The sequence below is a fragment of the Bombina bombina genome, chromosome 5, assembly GCF_027579735.1.
Source record: "Bombina bombina isolate aBomBom1 chromosome 5, aBomBom1.pri, whole genome shotgun sequence".
NCBI classification, from domain to species: Eukaryota; Metazoa; Chordata; class Amphibia; order Anura; family Bombinatoridae; genus Bombina; species Bombina bombina.
In genome coordinates, this window is record NC_069503.1 from 386,301,065 (window position 1) to 386,313,631 (window position 12,567).

The following is a 12,567-nucleotide window of genomic DNA, read 5'->3' on the forward strand; positions in this document are numbered from 1 at the left end:
GATTTTTTGGCTTAATATTCTAACACTCAGTCACTCAAAAACACTTTATAGGCCAAAAGTGAGAACATCTTATTAAGAATTATTTTAAATTCCAGTTCTTTGCTTCTAACAGCAATTTTAACTAAGTCTTTTTTGTTTTGTTTTAGTCACTGAGCGTTTAACTTTAAAAGTAGTGCTCTACCATCATTAAAAGGACAGTAAAGTCAAAATTAAACTTTCATGATTCAGATAGGGCATGCAATTTTAAACAACTTTCCAATGTACTTTTGTCATAAAATTTGCTTTGTTCTCTTGGTATTCTTTGTTAAATGCTAAACCTAGGTAGGCTCATTTGCTAATTTCTAAGCCGTTGAAGACCAACTCTTATCTCAGTGCATTTTGACAGTTTTTCACAGTTAGACAGTGCTAATTCATGTCTGTCATAACATTGTGCTCAGTCCCATGGAGTGGCGCTCCAACTGTTGCACACAAGCAATTAGGGGTATATCGTGGGTCATTGCACGCATCAGAAGTAGCCTTCATATTACGAGTTGAAAGCTAATGCGTTTGCTTGAGCACAATTAATTTAACGCACATAAAGATAGCGCAACTCCAGAGCTCTGGTTAGCTGTTACGGTTGAAAACAAGTTGCACAAAAAAAGATCAAAAATATATTTAAAGTAGATTTACATTCATAATAACACTGGCTAATAATTATTAAAAAAAATATTGCATATAAAAAGTTATAAGGGCTCAAAGTTATGAGGTTTCAGGTGTTATACAAAAAGGCAGGCAAATGGCTTTACCATAATGTATATATAAGTGCATTAGAGCCCATTGCAGTTAAGTAGCTGAAAACATGAAAAATCATATTTATGGAATATTCATAGTTAATAAAGGGTTTAACTATGTTTGTACTGTTAACATTTCACATTCCAATGTTCTTCACATAGGGGAATATGATATATATATATATATTTATATATCAGTATATATCTATACCTATATATAGGTATAGATATATATTTTGCCAAATAACCTCAGATATATATAGACTTATTCTTCTATGTGAAGAACATTGAAATGTGAAATATTCATATTTAATGTTGAGTTAGCGCACTTGGTTAAAAGCAATCAGGTTTGCACGCGTGTATGTTAGGTTTTATTTCCAGGCTCAATTTAAGTCTCTGGGGCCGATTTATCATAGTGGGAGCATACGCTGTCGGCATTTATCATTGCACAAGCATTTCTCGATTGGCCCCCTGCACGGCTGCTAGCAGGGGGTGTCAATCAACCCGATCATATCCGATCAGGCTGATTGCTGTCTGCCGCCTCAGAGGTGGCAGATAAGTTAAGGAGACCGCTGCTTCTTAACTTATGTTTCTGGTGAGCCTAACGGCTCGCACAGAAACTGCTGCATTTGCAGCTTAATAATTCGCAATAATTCGCATTTGCAATATTTGAGCTTCAGCTTATTGCTTATTACTTTCAAATTGTAATATGTGCTCTACGCTGTGCTTGCAAAAAGCGAAGTTAACACGGGAGCACAAAATGCAGCTCAAATCGTAATCTATCCATAGGTCGGTATAGTGTGGATATCATTGTAGAATGAAAATTATTCATATATAACTTTAATATTGCCTTTCAGCACCTTTAGGCTGTAAGCTTATAAAAATATGAATGTGTTATATAAATATAAGCATATTCATGTTTATTGCTAAATAGAAATAAAGTTGAGATTATAAAATAATTTAGGTTAGTTTGTTTTAAAAAATGTTTCATACATTTTAATAAATAGTGCCAAACAGAATCAGAGCTACACTGCATTATGGGATATTAAGAGGAGAGAGTATCCCTGGCTTTTTGATTGCCGATGTGTGAACAACAATACACATTCATATACATGTACAAGGCTGTGCGCAGTAATCAATTATCCTTTTGCTTTAGGAGGCCAGATAACCAGTGAAAAGAAAAGGCATAAAATACACTCATTTGGCAAAATAAAGTTGCATTACTCCTTGTAAAACACTTCTCATATATGAATTTACAATTTCCTGCAGCTCCTCATTTATGCTTAATGTCCTTTTAAAATGTGTTTTGAGAATTAATTTTCGTTTTCTCATTTTATTTTTTCTTGAGTGGTAGGGCTATACAGATCTATCTTACAATGTGTGTAGGTCAAATTACATTGTAAATGCATGTACATATATTATAAGTACCACAGGTATGCATATATTCTAAGGGATTTTTTTCATCTCTAAGGATAATTTAAATTACACTTTCCTCCAGACACAAGCCTTAGCTATACATAGTAAAATTAGTGCATGGAATAAGAGCTAATTTGTAAAGACATTTATAACAGTCTGTTTCATTGTTGTAATAAAAAAAAACACTAAGCAGTGGCTTATATTTACTAGAAATAAATAATTGCCATTGTATTATATATCATTTAAAAAAAAAAATATTATCTTACTTTGTGCATGTCCCATTTCTTCCTGTCACAGCGCAAGCATGCTAGAACTACCTTAGAATAACCAAGCACTGGGAAAAGGATAGCAAAGGTCTTTAAAGAGGTTTAAAAAAACCTCCCCAACAGTCTTGGTGCCAGGAACCCTGCAGGAAACGCTTCCTGCTCTGAGGACATAAACAGTACCATCCAGATACCATCCAGATACATGACAATAAACTTGTCCAGTAAATCTCTAAAAATGTCATTCAAAAAGTGCTAAAATGATGCAGGGGTATTACATACACCAAAAGGCATCACTAAATACTCAATTTGTCCATAGAGGGTGCAGAAGGCCGTATTGCATTCATCACCTTCTTTGATATGCACCAGATTATAAACAACCTTTAAATCAATTTTTGTAAATATTTAAATCCACTTAATCCTGTCCAGCATCCCAGAAATATGTGGCAAAGGGTAGCTATTATGAAGTAATGCTGTTGAGTGGTGTATAGTCCACACATGGCTGCAGACCTACATCCTTCTTTTCAACAAAAATATACAGGCTCATACTAAGGAAGTAGATGGTCTAATAAATAGCTTAGCCAAATTATCATCAATATATTCTTTAAGGTAAAATACCTCAGGTCCAGTTAAAGGAAAAATACTCCCAGAAGGTATGGGTGCTTCTGGAACTAAATCAATTGGACAGTTTTATTTGTGCCTTGGTGGTAGCTGGTCAGCTTCTTTCTTTTCAAAACCATCAGAAAAGTCTCTGTAAGGTTCAGGGATAGACATTACTTTCTCTTGATGGGGGAAACTAGACATGGACTCCTTGCCAAATGTGCTAAGAGGAATATAGCTGTGCATCAATGATCATGTTCAAAGAAGGACAAAATGATTGTCTGGGGTTGCCATGTTCCTTGTTCAGAGAAGAAATGACTGGTATTTTGGGGACGGACTGACTTTGTTAGGCAGGATCAAACTAATATACTACAGAAATGTACAGAAATGTACTTCACTGTGAAAAGCATAATTGAACTAAAAGAGGCTGCTCCCAGGTGGTAAATCACCATAGAACAAGTGTTCCTTAGATACAACTTCTCTTTCTGTGTGTATGAATTTTCTCACTGTTCCTCTGAATAAGATTATGAGCCCAAATCTGTGGTACAGCTGTGGATAAAGCAAAAGTGACACAAACCTTAAAGTCTGTGGTGTAAGTCCTAGTTTGAAGGGAAAACAGAATCTTACAGGCTGTGATGAAAGTATGGAACTGCTGTCTGCCCCCATTAAACTTTTCAGGCAAAGGGAAATTCAGCTCAGGATAAACCAAGTGTCCTGATAGCTGTGTACATAAAGCAATTGGCAAACTGGCTCCTTCATCAGTGGTTCTAGCTATAGCAAATAAAGTATTCAAAGCACCTACAAAACTTGTGTCTGAGCCTGTAAACATTCCACCAACTGGGCAGCCTGTAACTCTTGAATGACATGAACCAAAGTTTCTATGAAAGGGTGGTAAAAATATTTTCCATCTCCGCTGGATCCATCTTGGCTTGGTTATTATATAAGGTAATTAAAGACTGGTACCAATTCCACAGGAGATGTTTTGCAGATTGTAAACAGGACTGGACTGTGCTCAGCTTTATATAAGTAGCAACAGTTGTAGGCAGATTTAGGTAAAATAGGACAGTATTCAATAGACAAGCCATGGATCAGCCCCAGGTAAATAGTCCAGAATCGGTCATCACAGCAAAAGGGAGTTCAATTCCAGAAGTCTTTAAACAGAAAATTAGTCCATAAATAAATGTACAGACAAGGGTTAGACAGGAGATGTATACCAAAGAACTTGCCAGGCTAGATTACAAGTGGAGCATAAATATGTTAGCCCTATGGTGCTCTAACATTGCTAGAGTACAACCCATAGCTCTCCCATTTTTGCTTACATATTACAAGTGGAAAGTAAAATGATAGCACTAAAGCCAAAGCCTTGGGTATGCTAATATCTAGAGGTGAGATACTGCGGCTTTGATAAATCCCTCACCTAATAGAATTCAACGGGGTGTGCTACAAAACTCATGTCCTGGCTTTTGCTCAAGTGATAACCTGAGGGTGCACTAAGCAGAAGGTGCCCTAAAAAATAAGTTTTTTTTTCCCCCACAGACTATTAAACTATATTTTAAATTAAATATATACATGTATATATAATAAAGTCACAGAGGCTAGCACTCAAGATTCCGTACTGATCCAGCTGCCCAGAGTTTATTCAATAGAACATACAAAAGCCTATAGAAGGAAGCACTTGACAGGACTTATAAATCTGTCTACCATTTTTCAAATGTCAGTTAGGATGACCACAGTCATAGGTGTATGATTATTATTTTATTATTATCAGGTATTTGTATTTCTGCAGCGCTAGAATCTTTTGCAAAATCATTTTTTGTGCTCCACTTAGTAATTACAGAGCATGCAAATGTGCACTGGTATAACAAGTTAGTTGCAATACGAACGCAACCTCGTGTTCTCATTGCACGGAAAGCTTTGCGCTCACGACAGCACGCTTCCATAGGCTCCAATCGGTGCATCATTATCATGCCGTCAGACACGACTGATAACCTAGAGCAGCGAAGGAAGTAAGTCACGCAGCAATGGGCAGCACATGTTAAATATATATTTATATGATAATATACATATGTATTTACAGGGAACACACAGTTCCCCATAGACCACAATGTAAAGGCACTTTTCAGTGTCGCTTTTTTTTAACACCCCACACCAGCCACTTTTAACCCAAAAAACTGCTTTGTGCCATTGTTTTTTATTTTAAATAAATTTGGGGCAATTTTAAAAAATTAACCAAAAATCTGATATCTGGTTAATTTTCTGAGCGCTAATTGCTACCGCGAGCTCACGTCTGGTTATTTATTGTGCACCCATAAACAGTCGAATTTGTGTGTTTATAGGCACGCATTAAATTAGCGCTCCACTTTTAATCTAGCCCATTTCAATCTGTGTTGATTTATGAGAGATAGTCTCATTGATACTAATTTTCCAAAAAAGGCTATGAAGGAAGAACTGCAATTTCCTAAGCTCTCACTACTGACAAAAGAGCTCAGATAATTTTGTGAAGATTCATGGTGTTGTTGACAGACCAAAAGGAAGCACACAGATTAGTAATGCCTATTTTGAAAGGCTAATTGTAGAATTTTGTATAATCCCTGTAGATAGGGATATGCAAATAGGCATCTTTTAAGTCTATGACATATAGATATAAATTGATCCTCCTGCACTACTATAGTGTGCAGTATAGGAAGTATAGCACGTAACATGTCCATTTGGAAAGATGGATTCAACTGAGCTCAATGAAAAATGTAAGTTTGCCTCCTTTTTGGTATGAAATTAAAAAAAAAATGTATTTGAGATATAGACATACTTTATATAGAAAGGAGTCTCATTCTTATAGCAGTTGGATACATTGAGGCCCATTTATCAAGCTCTCTTCAGACTCGCCAGAAACAGCAGTTATGAAGCAGCGGTCTAAAGACAGGAATCGCCACAATTCAACCCGATCGAGTACAATCGGGCTGATTGACACCTCCCTGCTGGCGGCCTATTGGCTGCGAGTCTGCAGGGGGCGGTGTTGCACCAGCAGCTCTTGTGAGCTGCTGGTGCAATGCTGAATACGGAGAGCGTATCTAATGGAGATGGTCTTATCTGAATCATGAAAGTTTAATTTTGACTAGACTGTCCCTTTAACTTGAAGTACAGTGGCTATAAAAAGTCTATACACCCTTATGAAATTGCAGGTTTTTGAAATGTAAAAACAGAAATAATGACAATGTAAATGTTTGACTTTTTCCTTCTTTAATGTGATCTTCCCACACACACAAAATCAGAGGAAAAAACTAAAGTTAATTATTAGGAACATTTTAAATTAAAATAAGTCTGAACACCCCATCCACTAATAATTTGTGAAAGCAGCTTTTGCATTTATTTCAGCAGCAAGTCTTGTGAATAAGTCTCTATTAACTTTGCACATCTAGACCTTGGAATTTTATCCCACTTTTCTGCTGCTTCATATTGCTAGGGGATCTCCTGTGTACAGTTCTCTTTAGGTAATTCACAGGTTTTCAATGTGATTGAGGTCTGGCCTCTGACTTTGACTTTCCTTTTCTAAAGCCTTGCCGTAGTCGACTTGGATGTGTGCTTTGGGACGTTGTCATGTTGGAATGTGAAATTCCTCTCCATCTTCAGCTTTCTGACAAAGGCAAGCAGGTTTTGTGCTAAAATATATTGATATTTAGAGCTATTCATTATCCCACCTGTCTTGATAAAAAGCACCTTCAAAGTCGGTATGGTGTTCCTTGAATGATGATCTTTATTGGCTTTGGGCAAAACATATCTTTTACCATTCAGGCCCAAAAAGTTCTACCTTTGTCTTGCCAGACCATAGCACATTTTCTAACATGATTTGGGGTGACTGAATTCATCTTTTGGAATAATTTAGATGGGCTTGGATGTTCATTTTTGTAAGAACGGGTTTCCATCTTGCCATCCTAGCCCATAGCCCAGAAATCTGCAGAATATGAGACATAGGGGTCGATTTACCAAGCGGTCAATCTGCCCCAATGCGTCTAATTCCGTTTGAGCCTTCAGGCTTGCCGGAATCATGAATTAAGTAGCAGCGGTCTTATATTTATACGAAGAAGCAGACCTCAGTATCAGGTCATTAGCCTATTATTAGGGCAACTTAAAAGTGCTAACTTTGATTACATGCTTGCTTTACATTCCTAGTGTTAAATTATCTTACCTTCTCCATATCACTCTTATGGTACAATAGACCAAAAACTGTGGACAGATTTAAGATTTCGAAATGTTCTGGACAAGGTAAAAAAAAAAACCTGTATTTTATTATTTAGTTGGCAGTTGGGTAGGCTTTTATGGAATGAGATTGAATAGCAAGTAATTGAGACTAATTTTTGACAAATACATGGTATTTTTTCCTGTTATTACGTGTTACAAAACATGTTACACAATGCAGATCACTAGACTGATAGACTGATAGTATTTGAAAAATTCAAACTGCAAATTTGATTAATGTACCTAAAGTGGTTCAAATCACTACATGACACATTAGACTTGAAAGATCACTTATGTGTGAGCCAAGTTATCATTATCTCTATTATGAACTTTTACATCTAAGAATGGATGTCTATTATGCTGAAATCCAATTACCACGTGTAAAGGATTTGTCTTTTTCAGTAAAAGCAACCTGAATGAATAATTCACATATTTCATTTTAAACAGCAAAAAAACCTCAGTATATCAAATGAATGATATTTTCATTAACCAACATTATTCAATTTGCCATTGAGCGGAATTGTTCTGTGAGTGCTGTTTTACTGAAATGTAAGCACAATTACATTTAATAAGATGCTTTTCATCATTTTATTTGTATGTGTGCTGGGCTTATTTGTTTACTGATGAAAAAATAGGAAAACTGTGGACCAGATTACGATGTACCATGTACATTTTAAACCCTTATAAAAAAATAAAAATATTTTTATGACTAATTTTTATCATAAACTGCATATATGAGTGTAACACTTTATTTTAATGTATTTTTTATGTGTTTGGTGCACATTACATTTTGCGCAATGTCTTGACTTGCGCTAACCTAGTGAGCGCAAATTTTGTTTGTGCTCAAGTGCACCCATTTACTTTCAACTTGTAATATACACGAGTTAGTGCAGTAACGATACTGCTTATCATGTTCTGCACTAAAAATAGTGCGGATGCCACTTGTAATCTACCCCTGTAACTATAAAACCAGTAGCCAAAAAAAAACCCGCACAAATAAAACCAGGATCCCTAATTCTAACGAGTGGGTAATTAAATGGCAAAGATGCTCAAATACATACAATAACGGGACAGCAAAGTCCAAATTTACTGATTTTACTAATTTGATGATTCAGACAGGGTGTGTAATTTTAAACAACTTTCCAATTTACTTGTATCATCAAATTTGCTTTCTCTTGGTATTCTTAGCTGAAAGTTAAACCTAGGTAGGTTCATATGCTAATTTCTAAGCCTTTGAAGGCCACCTCTTATATGAATTTTGTTTGGTTTTCACAGCTAGATGGTGTTAATTCATGTGTGCAATATAGATAACACTGTGCTCACGCCCATGGAGTTATTTAAGAGTCAGCACTAATTGCCTGAAATGCAAGTCTGTCAAAACATCTGAGATAACGAGGCAGTCTGCAGAAGCTTACAAACAGAGGTAAAAAGTATATTAATGTAACAGTGTTGGTTATGCAAAATGGAGGAATGGTAAATAAAGGGATTATCTATCTTTTCAAACAATAATATTTTTGGTGTCTTAATATTTTTGGTGTTTTACTGTCCCTTTAAAATTGGGATCTTAGTCACACAATATGGCCATGTTCTGCTTGACCAGTCACCAACTTACAAGGTGTCCCACTGTTGACTAATACTAGAATACTTTATGAGCTAAATCATTCCTGCGTATCTCTTTAAAAAATAATGAGACTCACTGGCTTTATATACAACTCCAGTAAACTATCATGAGTACTATCATGTGTACACCTGAGTAGTGATGTCGCGAACAGTTCGCCGGAGAACAGTTCCGGGCGATCACAGCTTGTTCGTGTTCGCCGCGGCGGGCGAATATATGCGATGCGCCCCCTATTCATCATCATTGAGTAAGCTTTGACCCTGTATCTCACAGTCTGCAGACACATTTCAGCCAATCAGCAGCAGACCCTCCCTCCCAGACCCTCCCAGCTCCTGGGCAGCAGCCTTTTTAGATTCATTCTGATCCTGCATTCTTAGTGAGAGGAGGGATAGTGCTGCTGCTGCTGCTGATTTTATAGGGAAATTGATAGCTAGGCTAGTGTATTCAGTGTCCACTACAGTGAAGGACTCATCTGATCTCTGCTGTAAGGAAAGCACCCCAAAAAGCCCTTTTTAGGGCTACATCAGTCATTTTTTGTTTATTTTTTCTTTGTAATCTAATAGCAGTTGCCTGCCTGGCATTGCCAGCCTGTGTGTCAGGCTCACAGCATATACTGTGCCTACTTGCTCAGTGCCACCAGTCATATCTGGTGTAACATTAGTGTAAATTTAAATAAAAAAAACTTTTACATCAGTCTGCTAGTGTAATCTAATTTCAGTTGCCAGGCCAGCCTGCCACTGCCAGCCAGCCTGTGTGTCAGTCTCACAGCATATACTGTGCCTACTTCCTCAGCGCCACCAGTCATATCTGGTGTAACATTAGTGTAAATTTAAAAAAAAAAAACTTTTACATCAGTCTGCTAGTGTAATCTAATTGCAGTTGCCTGCCTGCCAGCGTGTGTGCCAGGCCCACTTGCCAACTAGTGCCACCAATCATATTTGTTATAACAGTAGTGTAAATATTTAAAAAAACAAAAAAAATTTGACTGTGAAACATCAGTCTGCTAGTGTAATCTAATTGCAGTTGCCTGCCTGCCAGCGTGTGTGCCAGGCCCACTTGCCAAGTAGTGCCACCAATCATATTTGTTGTAACAGTAGTGTAAATATTTTAAAAAAAACTTTTTAGACTGTGAAACATCAGTCTGCTAGTGTAATCTAATTGCAGTTGCCTGCCTGCCAGCGTGTGTGCCAGGCTCACTTGACAACTAGTGCCACCAAACATATTTGTTATAACAGTAGTGTACATATTTTAAAAAAACTTTTTTGACTGTGAAACATTAGTCTGCTAGTGTAATCTAATTGCAGTTGCCTGCCTGCCAGCATGTGTGCCAGGCCCACTTGCCAACTAGTGCCACCAATCATATTTGTTATAACAGTAGTGTAAATATTTAAAAAAAAACTTTTTTGACTGTGAAACATCAGTCTGCTTTTTTGTGTTAGGCTCACAGTGTATACTGTGCCCACTTGCCCAGTGCCACCACTTGTGGTGTCATAAAACCAGAGAATTTATCCCTAGAGTGTTCAAATAGTTAATTCTTAAATTTACAAACATATTTTAAAATATAGACTAGGCCTCTGGCCTAGTCTTTGTCTAAGAAGGACACTCCCATGTAGCCTTTTGATTGGTGTATGGTAGGACACACCTTAAGTGAATTAAGTATGCAATGGGAGCTAACAGTTAGTATACACACTTTTTATCTTCCTCACCTCCTAGAAGCAACTGATGAGAGAGAGAGCATTGGAGGACTGAACTGGCTGAGTATATTAGCATTCTTATACATTTACTTTGGGATAAATTCTTTTGTTCACTATGTTTAGTTAATATTGCTTAATCGGGGTTGGTTTAAATACGGTTGCCCTATATAATTTGGACAGTACTGTATGTTTGTAGCTCTTGGTATTTCTTGAGACTTGTTTTATATTTTGTAGCTTATAGATAATTGGTAATCTTCATACCTATATTATTTGTCTTCCAATAAAATAATTTTAAAAAGTGGACAACCCCTTTGGTTTAATATTCTGGTACTAATTACCACCACACCACTCATATCTTGTTTAATAGTAGTGTAAGTGTACATTTAAAAAAAATAAACTTTTTGGATTGTGAAACATCAGTCTGCTTTTGTGTGTCAGGCTCACAGCGTATACTGTGCCCACTTGCCCAGTGGCACCACTCATATTTTGTATAATAGTAGTGTAAGTCTACATTTAAAAAAAAAATGACAGGCAGAGGCAGGCCACCCCGCAGGTGCCGTTGTGGTCGTGGTGCTGTGATTCCCTTTGGCCATAGAATAATGCCCAGTGTTAGGCCACGTACCATGAAAACAAAAAGTTCTGATGAAATAGTTGACTTTATAACACAGGACACCCAATCTTCTACAGCTTCCGCTCGTAACCTTGACGCACCATCCACCTCCAGCTTAGCTTCCGGCACCTCTCAAGTGACCAGTGCCACTCGCCCGCCTGCCACCACCACCAACACTAGCACCATAGCCGCTTCACTTGATCTGTCAGAGGAGTTATTGACACATCAGTTGGAAGAAATGAGTGATGCGCAACCATCATTGACAGAGGATGTAGATAACAGTGATATGTCTCAGTCAGGCAGCATTACAGACATAGACGTACGGTGTTATGATGATGATGTTGTACCCGCTGCTGCTTCCTTTGTTGATTTGTCAGATACAAGTGAGGCGGTTGATGATGATGCGTCTGTGGATGTCACATGGGTGCCAGCTTGAAGAGAAGAAGAAGAGGGGGAAAGTTCAGATGGGGAGACAGAGAGGAGGAGGAGGAGACGAGTTGAAAGCAGGGGGAGGTCGTCGCAAGGAGATAGTGGCACAGTCAGACAGCATGCATCGCCCGGGTCAGCCAGACAGCATGCCAATCAACGCATGCTGTTGCCACCACAAGAATGCCGTCATCGCAGAGCTCAGCAGTGTGGCATTTTTTTGTGTGTCTGCATCTGACAACAGTGATGCAATTTGCAACCTGTGCCAAAAGAAACTGAGTCATGGGAAGTCCAACACCAACCTAGGTACAACTGCTTTGTGAAGGCACATGATCTCACATCACAAACGCCGATGGGATGAACACATAAGTAGAAGCAGCACACAAACTCAAAGTCACCATCCTCCTCCTGGTCCAGCATCTTCAGCCACGTCAACCACTGCTGTACTCCTTGCCCCCTCTCAACCATCCGCCACTCAGTCTCTCTTCCGTAGCAGTTCCTGCTCATCTGCCCACAGTCAGGTGTCTATCAAGGACATGTTTGAGCGTAAGAAGCCAATGTCCCAAAGTCACCCCCTTGCCCGGCGTCTGACAGCTGGCTTGTCTGAACTCTTAGCCTGCCAGCTTTTACCATACAAGCTGGTGGAGTCTGAGGCGTTCAAAAAATTTGTATCTATTGGGACACAGCAGTGGAAGGTACCCGGCCGAAATTTCTTTTCACAAAAGGCAATCCCCAACCTGTACTCGATTGTGCGAAAGGAATTAATGGCATGTCTGGCACACAGTGTTGGGGCAAGGGTCCATCTGACCACTGATAGCTGGTCTGCAAAGCATGGTCAGGGCAGGTATATCACCTACACTGTGCATTGGGTAAACCTGCTGACGGCTGACAAGCATGGAATGCGTGGCTCTGCAGAGGAGTTGGTGACACCACCATG